The sequence below is a fragment of the Clupea harengus genome, chromosome 1 (genome assembly GCF_900700415.2).
Source record: "Clupea harengus chromosome 1, Ch_v2.0.2, whole genome shotgun sequence".
In the NCBI taxonomy this organism is placed as follows: domain Eukaryota; kingdom Metazoa; phylum Chordata; class Actinopteri; order Clupeiformes; family Clupeidae; genus Clupea; species Clupea harengus.
The window spans coordinates 682,136-697,135 of NC_045152.1; positions in this window are offsets into that span (position 1 = coordinate 682,136).

The window sequence follows — 15,000 nt, forward strand, 5'->3', positions numbered from 1 at the left end:
GGGTAGGTGTAGGGTATGAGTAGGGGTAGGGGTAGGGTATGAGTAGGGGTAGGTGTAGGGTATGAGTAGGGGTAGGGTAGGGTAATGAGTAGGGGTAGGGAGGGTATGAGTAGGGGTAGGTGTAGGGGTATTAGAGTAGGGTACGTAGTAGGGTAGGTGTAGGGTATGAGTAGGGGTAGGTGTAGGGTATGAGTAGGGGTAGGTGTAGGCAGGGCCGGATTAAGACATTTTGAGGCCTGGGGCTAATTACCAGGATGAGGCCCCTATATCGCCCCGACGCACATCATGACTAGGGATGGGTATCGTTTGGGTTTTTTCCGATACCGGTGCTAAACCGATACTTTTAAAACGATACTGGTGCCTGAACCGATACTTTTTTTTTTAAAGCACAAAGCGACGATTGACGACATTAAAGAAAGGCTTTTTTATTGGCAAGGCCATTTTTTTTCTTCAAATGAACAACATATTAACTGTTTAAAGTATATTATAAATATAAATACATACAAAACACTTGGCTTCCAACTACAGCTTCAAACTTTTTAACTTCAAACTATGAACATTATATTAACTGTAAACAACAGTTTATAGTATACTTAAATACATATAAATAAATACAAAAAACAGCTTCAAACTTCTTTTGCAAAAATATGAGCATATTTGCCTTTGGAGTCAAAAATGTATTTCAAAAATGAAATTTCACCATTTTATGATTTGTTTATACCTATCTTTTCTATCTTGTTTATAGTTAATCTTGTTACTTGAACACACTGAGTACGAGAAAATGTGTACTGCCCCTTTAAGAGACCTTGGTAGTTTAGCTGTCATCTCCGTTTATTTTTCAGTCTTCGGTTGCTGATCTGCCATTGACTCTTGTCTTCTCTCCCCTCTTTTCACGCAATTATTTTGTTGCATTTGCTGCACGTCGCGATGTTTTAATCTTTTTGTGCGAAATACAGCCACACTTTTGACCGTTTACCTTTCGGTATTTTCTCTGTTAAAAGGTTGATGGCTAGCTCTGTTTGTGCCTGCCTGCTCTTCACTGTCATACAACTGTTGCTATGAAAACACCAATGAGCGTGAGCGACACAGGACAAAGTTTACATTGGAAGCTGGGGCAGTTTTACATGTGCCCCACGGAATCTGCCTAGCGACCGTGTTCAATTGGCTCAGGCACCGAAATCTGCGTTGCATTTCGGTCCGGGTACGTACCGGTTGTATTGGAACCCAACCTTATTCATGACACGCACAAAAACCCACGCCAGGTGCACTGACACATCAGTGCTTTAACGTCCACAGAACAACTCTATAAATATGATCAGTTTAAAGCCAAGGACAAAATGTATGTATGTAGTAGGCTACACTGTAGACAATAATAAACCAATAATGTAAATGTATACATATTTCCATTTATTCAAAAGCAAAAACTAGGCTAAATAGCCAGGGAATGACCATTATAGGTTACTCAAAAACCCAAACACAAGAAGGCATATAGATAGATAGATATAGAGTGCAACATATCCAGGGTGGAAAGCATTTGAATTAGCTAACATACAAACAAGCTATTTAAAAAACTATTTTACAATAATGGAGCCATGTTGAGTGTTGGCAGCCGCGGCCTAACATAGAACAAACATGTGACTCACCATCACCATCATCACATCAGTGATATTAAAAGGCCCGTTTTCTGCTCTTTCTCAATGCAAACTCATCAATGAGCTCTTCAAAGTCCAGTTGGCGCAGTATGTCATGCTCTATTGACATTAAAGTCAAATTGTTCAGTCTGTCCTCGCACATTGATGTCTATGCTTAATAATTCATTCCTAATTTGTAGAATGACCTCTCCCCACTGGCATTACTAACGGGCAATGTAAGGTAAATCCTCAGCGCTTTGTCCACATTTGGGTAAACACTTTGGAGATGCCTCTCCCGTATTAATGAAAGTAGGTTTCTCGGTGTTGTTGGGTCAGAAATTCACAAACTGCGCTAGTTCGTCGGGAAAGTCATCCGCTGGATCTGCGTTGTATTTGGTCTGCAATCTGACACTTTGTTCACGTATTTCACTGAGGGAGAGTTTTCAAGTCGAGTAAGAAATCCAAAGTATTTGCAGGTTTCTTTATAGACTGCATGTGCTTTCTTTGACCGGACATTTTCGCGCATTATTTTTCTTTTCACTCTGAATTTTTCTAACGTTATGCGCGGTCCCTCACTCGACATCGGGCAACCTGAGGCCCCCTAGTGGTGAGGCCCAGGGCTGCAGCCCCTAAAGCCCATTGTCTTAATCCGGCCCTGGGTGTAGGGTATGAGTAGGGGTAGGGTATGAGTAGGGGTAGGTGTAGGGTATGAGTAGGGGTAGGTGTAGGGTATGAGTAGGGGTAGATGTAGGGTACGAGTAGGGGTAGATGTAGGGTATGAGTAGGGGCAGGGGTAGGGTACGAGTAGGGGTAGGTGTAGGGTACGAGTAGGTGTAGGGTATGAGTAGGGGTAGGTGTAGGGTACGAGTAGGTGTAGGGTACGAGTAGGGGTAGGTGTAGGGTATGTCAGAGGCTGCCAGGCAGGCTGGGGCAGAGCAGAGCAGAGAGGAGCTGAAAGTTGCACACACAGCACTGCAGTGACTGAGTCACAGCGCTCGGACAGTCACTGCTGCTCTCCCTCTCTCTTTTACTTCTTTTCTCTCTGTCTCCCTGTCTTTCATTCACTCTCGCTGGCTTTCTTTCTCGCTCGTTCTCTCTCTCTCTCTCTCACTCTCTCACTCTCTCTCTCTCTCTGTCTCTCTCTGTCTCCCTCTCTCTCTCTCTGTCTCTCTCTGTCTCCCTCTCTCTCTCTCACTCTCTCTCTCTCTCTCTCTCTCTCTCTCTCTCCATCCCTCTCTCATAACAGAAACTGTGCAGGGATGGAGCCCATCCCCCCAGGGCTGGGGATATATGCAAAGTATTATCCGAGATGAGACCATAAGAGTGTGTTTACAGTCATTTTAGAGGTTCAAGTGTGTGTGTGTTCAAAGAGAGAGAGAGAGAAAAAGAGAGTGTGTGTTCAAGAGAGAGAGTGTGGGAGCAAGAGAGAGAGAGTGGGAGCAAGAGAGAGAGAGTGGGAGCAAGAGAGAGAGTATGGGAGCAAGAGAGAGAGAGTGGGAGCAAGAGAGAGAGTGTGGGAGCAAGAGAGTGAGAGTGGGAGCAAGAGAGAGAGAGAGTGGGAGCAAGAGAGCCCCGAGTTTGTCTGTCATCCTTGAATCATTTGCAGGCCTCTTAATGTCAGTTTACATTTTTCTGCTTTTTGGTTCCCCTTTTATCTTTCTCTTTGTATGTGTCTTGAAGTGTGTGTGTGTGTGTGTGTGTGTGTGTGCGTGGATATACTGGGTGTATGTGTGTGCTGTATAAGTGTCTATGTATACTTTAGTGTGTGTGTGTGTGTGTGTGTGTGTGTGTGTGTGTGTGTGTGTGTGTGTGTGTGTGTGTGTGTGTGTGTGTGTGTGTGTGTTGTATATTTGTGTATGGCTGTGTGTGTGTAAGTGTGCTTGCTGCCTGCGCCGGATGGAGAGGATGGGGAGGGTAAGACTACAGCGGAAGCCTGAGCCATCCATGCCAAATCCCCAGTTTAAATGAGTTCAGACTATTTCTTACAGCTCTGGGCTGCCGTATGATCCCTTCACTGATGTCCTTATACCCTGGGTGAAAAAAAAGCAGGAATATAGACTGGGATTTGGATGATGCCGCCGCAGGCTTTCTTATTTAATACCCAGGCTGAGCAAGCAGCTCTCTGCCTCTCGCCGTGAATATGCTTCGAGTGGCGACTGGCCTCATCTGGTCCTGGAGGCTCAAACCCTTTCATCTTGTCCAGTTCTGCCATACAATTGACAGGAGTAGAACAGACATGAAGTGGTATTTTTCTGTGTGCTGAACTTCCTTGGCGATGCAAAATAAGTGCATTAACGTACCGCGTGTCTCGAATTTATTCAATGGTTATGGGACAATCAGTATCATCATTGGAGGACCCATTGGTTAATTTACTTTGACACGGAGCGTAGCATCGTTTAGAATAGGAATGTCTATTCTACTGTGTTTAATTCAATGGTTTCAACAGGCGTGACACGGGAAATTCTCTTGTGTATGTGTGTGTGTGTGTGTGTGTTGTGTGGGGGGGGGGGAGGAGTAGACGTTGGTCACGTGAAATGACACTCGCTCTGTGAACCATGGTGTCTGCTTCCCAGTGTGTAATCTAGCGAATCCGACAGGGGATATTTGTGAGGTGGATACGTCTTTTTTCCACTAATAAGACATCAACATGTGATTAGCTGCTTTGGCTGGCGTTTCATGCTCTTTTTTTGTTTGTTGCTTAATGCGCTAATCCTCTTTTGTCTGGAGGCCAAGTCCCTAGGGGGGGTGAGGATGGGGTAGGATGGGCTGTGTATAGTGCGGCCATGTCAGCAGGCTATAGGCGAAGACTGCGAACGGAGAGACTCTCTCAGTCACTCAGTCTATACAGGAGGTGGCACAGGCCCCCACACGCCCAAGAGGAAGCAGAAGGGCATCATGGCAATCATGCCCTTAATGATGCTCTACCATACTAGTATACAGCCAAATATTCAGTGTTTTTGTTGATTCAGTGGCGGATGGCAGTGTGTGTGTGTGTGTGAGTGTGTCTGTGTGTGTGTGTGAGTGTGTCTGTATGCAAGTGTGTGTGTGTGTGTGTGTGTGTGTGTGTGTGTGTGTGTGTGTGTGTGTGTGTGTGTTGTGTGTGTGTGTGTGTGTGTGTGTGTGAGTGTGTCTGTATGCAAGTGTGTGTGTGTGTGTGTGTGTGTGTGTGTGTGTGTCTGTATGCAAGTGTGTGTGTGTGTGTGTGTGTGTGCCAGATACCTGGGCCGAGCAAAAGCATAAGCCGCAGGTCCACAAACATGGCACTCAGCCCCCCTCTTCAGCAGCACAGTGCAACTCCATTCTCTCACCCTACCGTTTAAAAATAGCTGAGGCGAGGCTGTCGGGCCGCATGCATTATTGATACGCGTGGTGTCAATGATGCATGCGGCGGAGGGCCAATACTAATTTCATCCCCCTTTTCAAAAGGTTGAGAGGCTTACGCTGCAATCATTGCAATGTTTTATTTATTTATTTATTTATTTGTTTGTTTGTTCATCTGAAGGGGGGGGAGAAATCTTCCGAGTCCAGTTAACAGGAAGATAGGCAGAGACATTCTCTGTGTGGTGTTTCCATAGCTGGTGATGTTTGGAACAGTGGCAACTGTTGCGTTCATTTGAAATAGACAGGTTGTATGTTAGCTCAGAGTGGAGTGTGTGTGTGTGGTGGATCTGTGTTTTTGCTTCGGTAGCTATGATTTTGGAAAAATGACAACTGTTGGCCATTTGATATAGTCATCTTAATTGCAGCTTATAGTTACACTGTGTGTGTGTGTGTGTGTGTGTGTGTGTCCGAGCTTGCGCGTGTGTATGTTGTCAGGCAAAGGTACACAAGGCAAGGTTTTGTTTTCAGTTGCCTATGGTGAGTTTGTGAGAGAGAGAGAGAGAGAGAGAGAGAGGGAGAGAGAGAAATGACGTCTGGCTTATTTGTGTGTGCGTGTCTCTCTCTTTCTAGGTATGTTTTTATGAGGGGAATAGGATCAGTTCTTTGTGGCCCTCGCTTTTTGCATACAAAAGCCCACCACAGCTCATCAAACACTGATTGCCCCTGAACACATACAGGCAAGCGTACACATATGCGCACGCACACACACACACACACACACTCACACACACACACACACACACACACACACACACACACACTCACACTCACACTCACACACACACACACACACACTCACACACACACACACACACACAACACACACACACACACACACACAAACGTGAATTGAGTGTTATATATTCAGCGCTGAGATTGGGCTCAGATGCGCCCTTGGCGTGATTGTATTGTCTAGCTACCTCAGCGAGCTTCTCTGCTCCTGGGTTGATCTACTGCCGGCTGTCTGAGGGAGAATGCTATACTGGTTGGTTAAGCAAATGAAGGATTTATTTTCTGTTTGGATAAGTGAGTGTGTGTGTGTGTGTTTGTGTGTCTGTGTCTGTGTGTGTGTCCTCTGATTAAAAATCCTGTGGCAGGCACATACAGAAACACACTTCTGGGTGCTTTAAACCACACAGACACACACAAAAGCGCACACAAACACACTCACAAGCAAACTGGGTTGCTGCCGTCTATACGTGTGTTCATTCTACCGTGGCCTGGCGTCTCAGTCCAGAGCCAGCATACTTAGGCAGCCCCCGACGCAGCTGCAGCACAGTGCCACTTTACATCTGCGTTTCCCAGGAAACTATGTTTGTTTTCTCTCTTTTTCCCTCTTCTCCTCCTTCTTCTGTTCTGATTGAATGTCAGTCTCTGGATGAGTGACATGAGCTGCCAGTCTGTGCTGTCGCCCGGCGACCACCAATGTCATGTGTCGTTGCCCATGGCGGCTTGTGACGGCCCTGAGATATGTACGGTTACAGGCGACCTCAGATGAGTTAGTCTCTCTCTCTCTCTCTCTCTCTCTCTCTCTCTCTCTCTCTCTCTCTCTTTCTCTCTGCCATGTCATATCAGAGATTGTGGTGTGGAGGCGCGTGGTGAGATTGGATTATTCTGGTCAGGGCTATAGCTAGGGCTAAAGCTTGCGTAGAGGATGTATTGAAGTGGGATGATAAAAAACGTTGCCCAAGTATATTATTAGCTCACACTCAGGGAATTTCAACTACAAACATAGAAAACAAGGCCAAGTCGGTGACGGCCAATCAAATGGAACAAATCTAAATTAGGCCCGTATCACAGGCGCTCTACCTGACCTCTCGCTCTGAATGCCCTCAGACAAGTCTTATCAAGCACTTAATGCCACCCTCAGCCGCTCTTCTCATCGCTAATGCCCTGTATCACTTCATATTCCAAGCCTGTCTCTCACTGCGAACTGAATCAAAGTAAGTTTGATTTCTCGAATGAAAGCTTCAGATTGTTGGAGTAGCTCTGCACTCTAGGTGGAACATTCTGGAATGTTGGGTGATCACAGGGATTAAATTGGGATGTACGAGGAGGGGGAACCTCCAGACTCACAGACCAGACTACAGACAGTAGAAAAATAGGGACTAAATAGGGACTATTTCTTCAGTAGATAGTAGTTCCAGTTAAAACTGTACACATAGTGTGTGGATGTGGACTACTCCAGAGTAACAATTCACTGTTTTTGGAAAAAGATCTAGCTGTTTTTTTTAAGCTAAAAACTATATTCCATTCGGCTCCACTGCATTGGCGAGTCAGGTGTCTCAAACTAAATCTAGCTATCTAAAGATCCAGATACCACTGGAAAGAGGCCAAAGCAGTTTTATTGTATTGGTGTACTTTCTGTACCTTCTCATTTTGGATGAAGCAACATTTGAAATGGATTTGACGAAAAAAACCTGTCACCTCCTTGTAGCACTAATTTCTACTTTTTAATTGTTATCATTACTCATGGTTCAGGAAAAACTCACAATTCTGGCATACATAAAAATGGACAAATCTTTGCACTGACCCAACTAAAGTATATACACGTTGTAGGTATAATATACTGTGTTTTCATTATTAGGCTGTCTGTTGCCTTATTTCTCATTTAACTTAAGTGATTAGATCCATTCCATGCGTGCCGTAATGTCAATGCTGCAAATGTTATTGCATTTAAGCAGCAAAACTAAAACCTCCCTGTGTAATCCACTTGATATGCCAGAAACAAACATTCTTCTCCAGAGGAAATTACATTTGGACTTTTTGCTGAAAATAAAAATGCATGGACAGCTCTGATGATGCTGATTCATACTGAGGATGACTGACTCTAGTCCCAATGATTTCACAGTATAAACAGTAGATCAGCTGTGCAGAAAAGCATTTAGGGTAATAAGGCAACATAAGATCTCAATGACACATCAGAAGATTTTTCAGTGCGGTTTGTCTGTCTTTCTGTTTGGCTGTTAGCAGGATTACTCAAAAACGACCTGCCCGATTTTCATGAAATTTGGTGGAACGGTGTAGCCTGGGCCGAGGGAAGAAACCATTAAATTCGATCCAATTCACGGGACACATCCACACACTGAGTTTCACATTCGCCACCCTTGCGAGATATGGCAATTGGCCTTGTTGGAGGTCTGCACTCTCCGAGTGCCCTTCTAGTTATCCAAGTTACCGTTGCTGTGCCACCACAACTATTGCGTACAGCCCTCTCTCAGTTTGAAGACAGTATGGATCCTGCTGCTGGATGATGCTGAGTTATAAACGCTGTGATACTGAAGGAGTTATAAACGCTGTGATACTGACGGAGTTATAAACGCTGTGATACTGAAGGAGACAGTTATAAACGCTGTGATACTGAAGGAGTTATAAACGCTGTGATACTGACGGAGTTATAAACGCTGTGATACTGACGGAGTTATAAACGCTGTGATACTGAAGGAGTTATAAATGCTGTGATGCTGAAGGAGTTATAAATGCTGTGATGCTGAAGGAGACAGTTATAAACGCTGTGATGCTGATGGAGTTATAAATGCTTTGATACTGACGGAGTTATAAACGCTGTGATACTGACGGAGTTATAAACGCTGTGATACTGAAGGAGTTATAAATGCTGTGATGCTGAAGGAGTTATAAACGCTGTGATACTGATGGAGTTATAAATGCTTTGATACTGACGGAGTTATAAACGCTGTGATACTGACGGAGTTATAAACGCTGTGATACTGAAGGAGTTATAAACGCTGTGATACTGACGGAGTTATAAATGCTGTGATACTGACGGAGTTATAAACGCTGTGATACTGACGGAGTTATAAACGCTGTGATACTGACGAGAGCTCCGGCAGGGTGCGATTTGGATGTCAGGAGGTGGAGCTCAGCTCAGGTGGGCTCCTCTCCGGCCCAGTTTAAGGTGTGTGTGTGTGTGTGTGTGTGTGTGTCAGGGTGTTCATGGTCTGACACTCACAGGCACTGGCTTACATGGCATGTCTGAATCTGAACTGGTAGAGAATATTGCAGCCATACATTTCAACAGCTTTATTATAGCATCCTTTTAACACTGACGCATGTAGACATTTCATCCCGAGGGCTCGTTTGCACCATGGGTTGAAGTTGAAAGGGGCACTGATAGGCTTTTCTGTCGGTTCTGATGGGGTAGGTCGTAAGACGCTGTCTGCTCTGATCACAGCTGAAGACTTCTGTACATGTGAGTGTGTGCTGCACTGGAGATGCGTTAATGTTCTGTGATCAGGGCTAAATAAAGTTGTGTGTGTGTGTGTGTGTGTGTGTGTGTGTGTGTGTGTGTCTGTGTGTGTGTGTGTGTTGTCAGCAGCACTGGAGATGCGCATATGTGTGTGTGTGTTGTAATCATCACTGGAGACGTGTATGTGTGTGTTGTAATCATCACTGGAGACGTGTATGTGTGTGTGTGTTGTAATCATCACTGGAGACGTGTGTGTGTGTATGTGTGTGTGTGTGTGTGTGTTGTAATCATCACTGGAGACGTGTATGTGTGTGTGTTGTAATCATCACTGGAGACGTGTGTGTATGTGTGTGTGTGTGTGTGTGTGTGTGTTGTAATCATCACTGGAGACGTGTGTTTGTGTATGTGTGTGTGTGTGTGTGTGTGTGTGTGTGTGTGTGGTGTGTGTGTGTGTGTGTGTGTGTGTGTGTGTGTTGTAATCATCACTGGAGACGTGTGTGTGTGTATGTGTGTGTGTGTGTGTGTGTGTGTGTGTGTGTGTGTATGTGTGTGTGTGTTGTAATCATCACTGGAGACGTGTGTGTGTGTGTGTGTGTGTGTGTGTGTGTGTGTGTGTGTATGTGTGTGTGTGTGTGTGTGTGTGTGTGTGTGTGGTGTGTGTGTGTGTGTGGTGTGTGTGTGTGTATGTGTGTGTGTGTGTGTGTGTATGTGTGTCTGTGTGTGTGTGTGTGTGTGTGTGTGTGTTGTCATAAGCAGTGGCAGAGCGCCCTGAAAGGAACCAAGGCCCTATTAAAGAATGTGCTGAGGCAGCAGCTGGGCTTCACCTCCCAAAGCACATGCTCTAAGGCCCAGGGTCTTGCAACACCACCCCCCCCCCCCCCCCCTACCCCCACCCCCACCCCTTACTATCATTCCCTTTCTCTCTTATTCTTATTCCCTCTCTCTCTGTTTCTGTCTGTCTTTCGCTGTCTCTCTTTCTTTCTCTGTCTCACTCTCTTTTCTTTATTTTTCCCTTTCATTCTGTGTTTCTTTCCTGTAGTCCCCCCCTAGTCTAACCCTAACCCCCCACACCCCCTTGCCTCGCTCGCTCCTCTCTTGTGTGTGTGTGTGTGTGTGTGTGTGTGTGTGTGTGTGTGTGTGTGTGTGTGTGTGTGTGTGAGTGTGGTGTATGTGTGTGTGTGTGTGTGTGTGTGTGTGTGTGTGTGTGTGTGTGTGAGTGTGTGTGTGTGTGTGTGTGTGATTTACTGTTTATAGGCTCCGTGGCTCTGCATCATAATCACGCTGATACCGTGTGATGTCTGTTTGAGACCAGCTTGAAAGCGATATGGTGTACATTACAGAGGCAGAACCCTGGAACAACAACACAGAGAGTGAGAGCGAGAGAGAGAGAGAGAGAGAGAGAGAGAGAGAGAAGAGAAGAGAAGAGAAGAGAAGAGAGAGGGGGGACTTTGATGTGCTAATCTCCGTCCCCCCTTCCATCCACCACCCCCCTCGCCCCATCACCTATCCAATCCCACACAGACTGGAGTGGGGGCGCACAGGACGGGTTAGGGAGGACTCAAGGGGAGTCAAAAGGGTGTGTGTATGTGTTGGACGTGTACAGAGACGTCATCATCTGTCATTCAACAAAACAATCTGTCTATGTATCTGTATTTGGATAGAAAGACTGGCAGTGGGCGTGATCGGGCAGATGTATTTTCAAAACTAATATTCAGTCTATGCAATCGCTGTGTTTTCAAGGCATCAAATCAAAAAACCTTTCAGAAGGCTCTACCTTTTTTCATTTTTTATGTTTAAATAAACTTAGCTAAGCTAAACTGAACTGTCTAAGCCCTACTACCAGCAGTTCATTGCTAGCTTCACAAATCACTTGTTGCTCTTACTTGAACGTGTCTTTAAATAACCATGATAGGGTGTTAGTGGATGGCAAAATACTAGGTATGGTGTTAGTGGACGCTAAGTGAAAAGTCTGTGAAACCTATGATACATATATCATGTGACACATCTTAAACGGATGAATATTGACTGAAATACAAGGTGATCATTTCAAAGTTAACATACAGCTAAAAAACGACAGATTCTCTGCTTCATGTTGATGTTTGAAAGAAATCCAGCTGCCACACCAGGCTCTGTCTTGCTAACTCCCGTTCATGACGCCTCCTCCTCCTCCTTGGTGCAACAGGTTCTGTGAGAGATAGCCGGGAGTAGTCAGCTCTCAGCCCACTGCGTGTTGTGTAGTTACAGAATGTACAGATCACTTTTCACGAATGTGTAGTAACTGAAATGACTAGTTTGTGAAAACAGAATGGACATTTTTTTTCTTGTGGCCTTCGACAATATGAATCGATCTGAGAAAACAATGGCTGACTCACAGACATGTCAATCATGGAGCTGACTTTTCTTTCCGAATAACCTAGGAGCAATTTCAGGTAGAAGAAATATCTGTTTCCATAGCATTATTTGTGGATTCCTAAATAACGTATTCGGATTCAGGTACATCCCTAGTATGTATGTGAGTATAAGTGTAAATAAATGTGTGTGTGTGTGTGTGTGTGTGTGTGTGTGTGTGTGTGTGTGTGTGTGTGTGTGGTGTGTGTGTGTGTGTGTGTGTGTGTGTGTGTGTGTGTGTGTGTGTGTGTGTGTGTTGTATGTGTCAGTGTGCCTATGATGTGTGATTTGTTTGGATTGTGTGAGCTTTCTTGAGTGTGTGTGGTGTAAATGGCTGTGTTCTCTGTGTGTGTGTGTGTGTGTGTGTGTTTGTGTGGTGTGTGTATGTGTCAGTGTGCCTATGATGTGTGATGTCTAATGAATGCTACATTAGAGACTTTGACTTGTCTGTCTTGTGGCTAGGTCTTGTGGCTAGGTCCAATCTCTTTGTCATGGAAACGCCAAGCAGTGGAGGCAGATGGAGAGGTGATGAGAGCTGACTCAGAGAATCACACACACACACACACACTCCGTCAAAATACGCATACTCACTTACAGCAATTACGGAACCCTGTACCCTACGTTGAGCCTGATATACACCTCCGCAGAAATGTGACGACACTTCACGGTGACGCAGACCACAACTACTGTGATTGGTCCACTCGCCCAATGTTTGAGGGTGTGTTGATAAACCAATCACTCCGCTATGTGTTTCTAACCACTGTATACTTCACTGGCAAGCTGTCTACTTTGCGTGTAGTAAGCTTGCTAACGTAGCTAGTGTCTGGCAAACACCTTGCAAAGCATCTCGGACATACTTTTTTGGTTAAAACAACGGGGTTATCAGATTGTAGTGTCTATTTCTCTGTACATTTTTTAAAAATCGAAACGAAAACAAAAAAACATACATACCAAGTGTAAATGCTCACAACCACTTGGGTGTGCTCTGATGCGTAGAGAGCCTATATACAACTATGAATCAGCTTTTAGATGTATGCATGTAATCAACGCACACACATTCTCTTAACATCTGCCCACACATACAATGCATACACACTATCAATACAGCTGAGTCCTCGCAGTCAGCACACAATCAACACACCCAAACACACAGCCCATTGAAGTAGACAGCTTGCTAGTGAATTTAAACAGCAGTCAGCAATTCATAGTGGCATGATCATTTGTTGACCGGTCAATCTGTAACGTCTGCATTAGCAAAGACTTTATCAACAAGCCCCCAAAATGGAGGGCAAGCCGACCAATCAGAAGTGTTGAGGTCTGCGTCGCTGAGGCGTGTGGTTGTGTGTTTTGCTGCTTCTGAGTCTTCTGTATTTAGTGGCTTTCTGTCCAAATGTGGTCCAATACGCAGACCTCTGTGATGTGTGTGTGTGTGTGTGTGTGTGTGTGTGTGTGTGTGTGTTTGTGTGTGTCTAATGAATGCTACATTAGAGACTTTGACTTGTCTGTCTTGTGGCTAGGGATTACAGACAGTCCAAATGTGGTCCAATATGCAGACCTCTGTGATGTGTTAGCCACGCACTTCGGATTAGCTTCCAGGCAGGCCTGAAGTGTGGCACACAGGTCGGCGATCTCCTGGCTGTGAAAAGATGAAGGTCACACGATCAGCCCATCCTCCTCATCAAGACATCATCACATCAATTGTCGTGATGCTCCACCAGAAGTCCATTTACTCTGCAGCTAGTACACAGCTAGTACACTCTGTCTCGCGTCCAGCAGCTGCAAACGCAATTAGCAGAGACAATCAGTGCAATGCACTGCATGTTAACACAATACATCTAGTAATGTAACTGGAAAATAATGTCACATTGACCAACAAGGACAATGAAGTTGAATCTAATCTAATGAATGTAATCTAGTAAATCTTTCCCTCATACTTCTCTGTCGACTCCGAACTAGTTGATCAAGTTTGCAAACAATTTTTTCAAGGGCTCTATAGTGCGAAAGAAAGGAACTGAGTTGTACTTGAGAGATGTTCTTTTTATCATTGTAAATAGGTCAGAGGACATAGTTATTTACTTTCATACAGCATGTAGCCTTTTTTTTTTAAACTTACCCTTGCTCCGGTTCATGGTGCCTGCAATTTGTTTTGGAGCTGTGAAGACAAAAAAAGTCACTTTTGTGAACAAACTCATCCTTATACTTCTTCAATCTCTCCTAATGAGTTATTTTCCGGATCCTCGGGCAGTGGCTGCATTTACTTCAACCTCTCCAAACAAGTTCTCTTTTGAGATCCTAAAACATTGACGGTGAATAACTCCTGCTGGTATGGTATTGACTGGATGACAGCACGTCCCTAGTATGTATGTGAGTATAAGTGTAAATAAGTGTGTGTGTGTGTGTGTGTGAGCACGTCCTATGCTGCATCTGATCTAGCCATTTTAGATTTGCTTTCCCAAACTCCATTTCTGACATTTGATTCTCAAAATACTGTGTGTGAGAGAGTGTCACAATGTTCACAGAGGCTCTGAGGTCTTTTCTTCTTCAGCTTTGGGGACTGCCGTCTTTCATCTTAGAGGGCTCGTCCAATCACATGCAAGGTCATGGTCACACTGAGGTCCTCGCCAGACAAGAGCATATTCACACAGACAACGGTTATTTCAAATGATTTAAAGGCAGTCTGTTCTTCGACACCCTTAAAGTTCAAAAGAGCGAAGTTCTTATCTTGGGTTCACTCGTCATTCATGGCTACCACGCCCTCTGTGGATCCACACACACACACACACACACACACACACACTCTGGAAATGAGCAAGTATTCAATAATCATGATCAAAACATACAATCAAAGTTAATATGAACAGCTGGTAGATTTAACATCAGTATCAGTATACATTGCTGTGGGCATAGATGATTTAGATTAGACATCACATCTAACAACTTAGGTACCTTGAAAGGGCTTGAATTATTCTCTTAAATAGCTGTACGAACCCTGATTAAAACAAATGTTAGTGGCATAGAAGGTCATTCATCATAACATACTTATTTACATAAGGCATAAGGCAAATCCGTTCCAGCTACAATTTATGAGTCTAGAATTATCCTAAGTCAGATCTATTTATACCCGAGATTTTCTTAAAATGGAGTTAGAAGCCTACCTTTTAGAAAAAGGTCTAACCTCTGTGACTCAGAGTAAAGGTGGAAACCCCTGATTCATATCTGTATATCTCACTGTATTTTCATTTACATGAGAAAACCTTCCCTTAGACCTAGGGGCTGGGGGTCGACTGCCAAGCTTCGATTCCTGACAGTTGCTAGTAGTTTTCTGTGCTGCCTACAAACTCCTGTGAACTCCAGTCTCTAACCTGCACTTCAATAGACATTTATAGTGCTGTT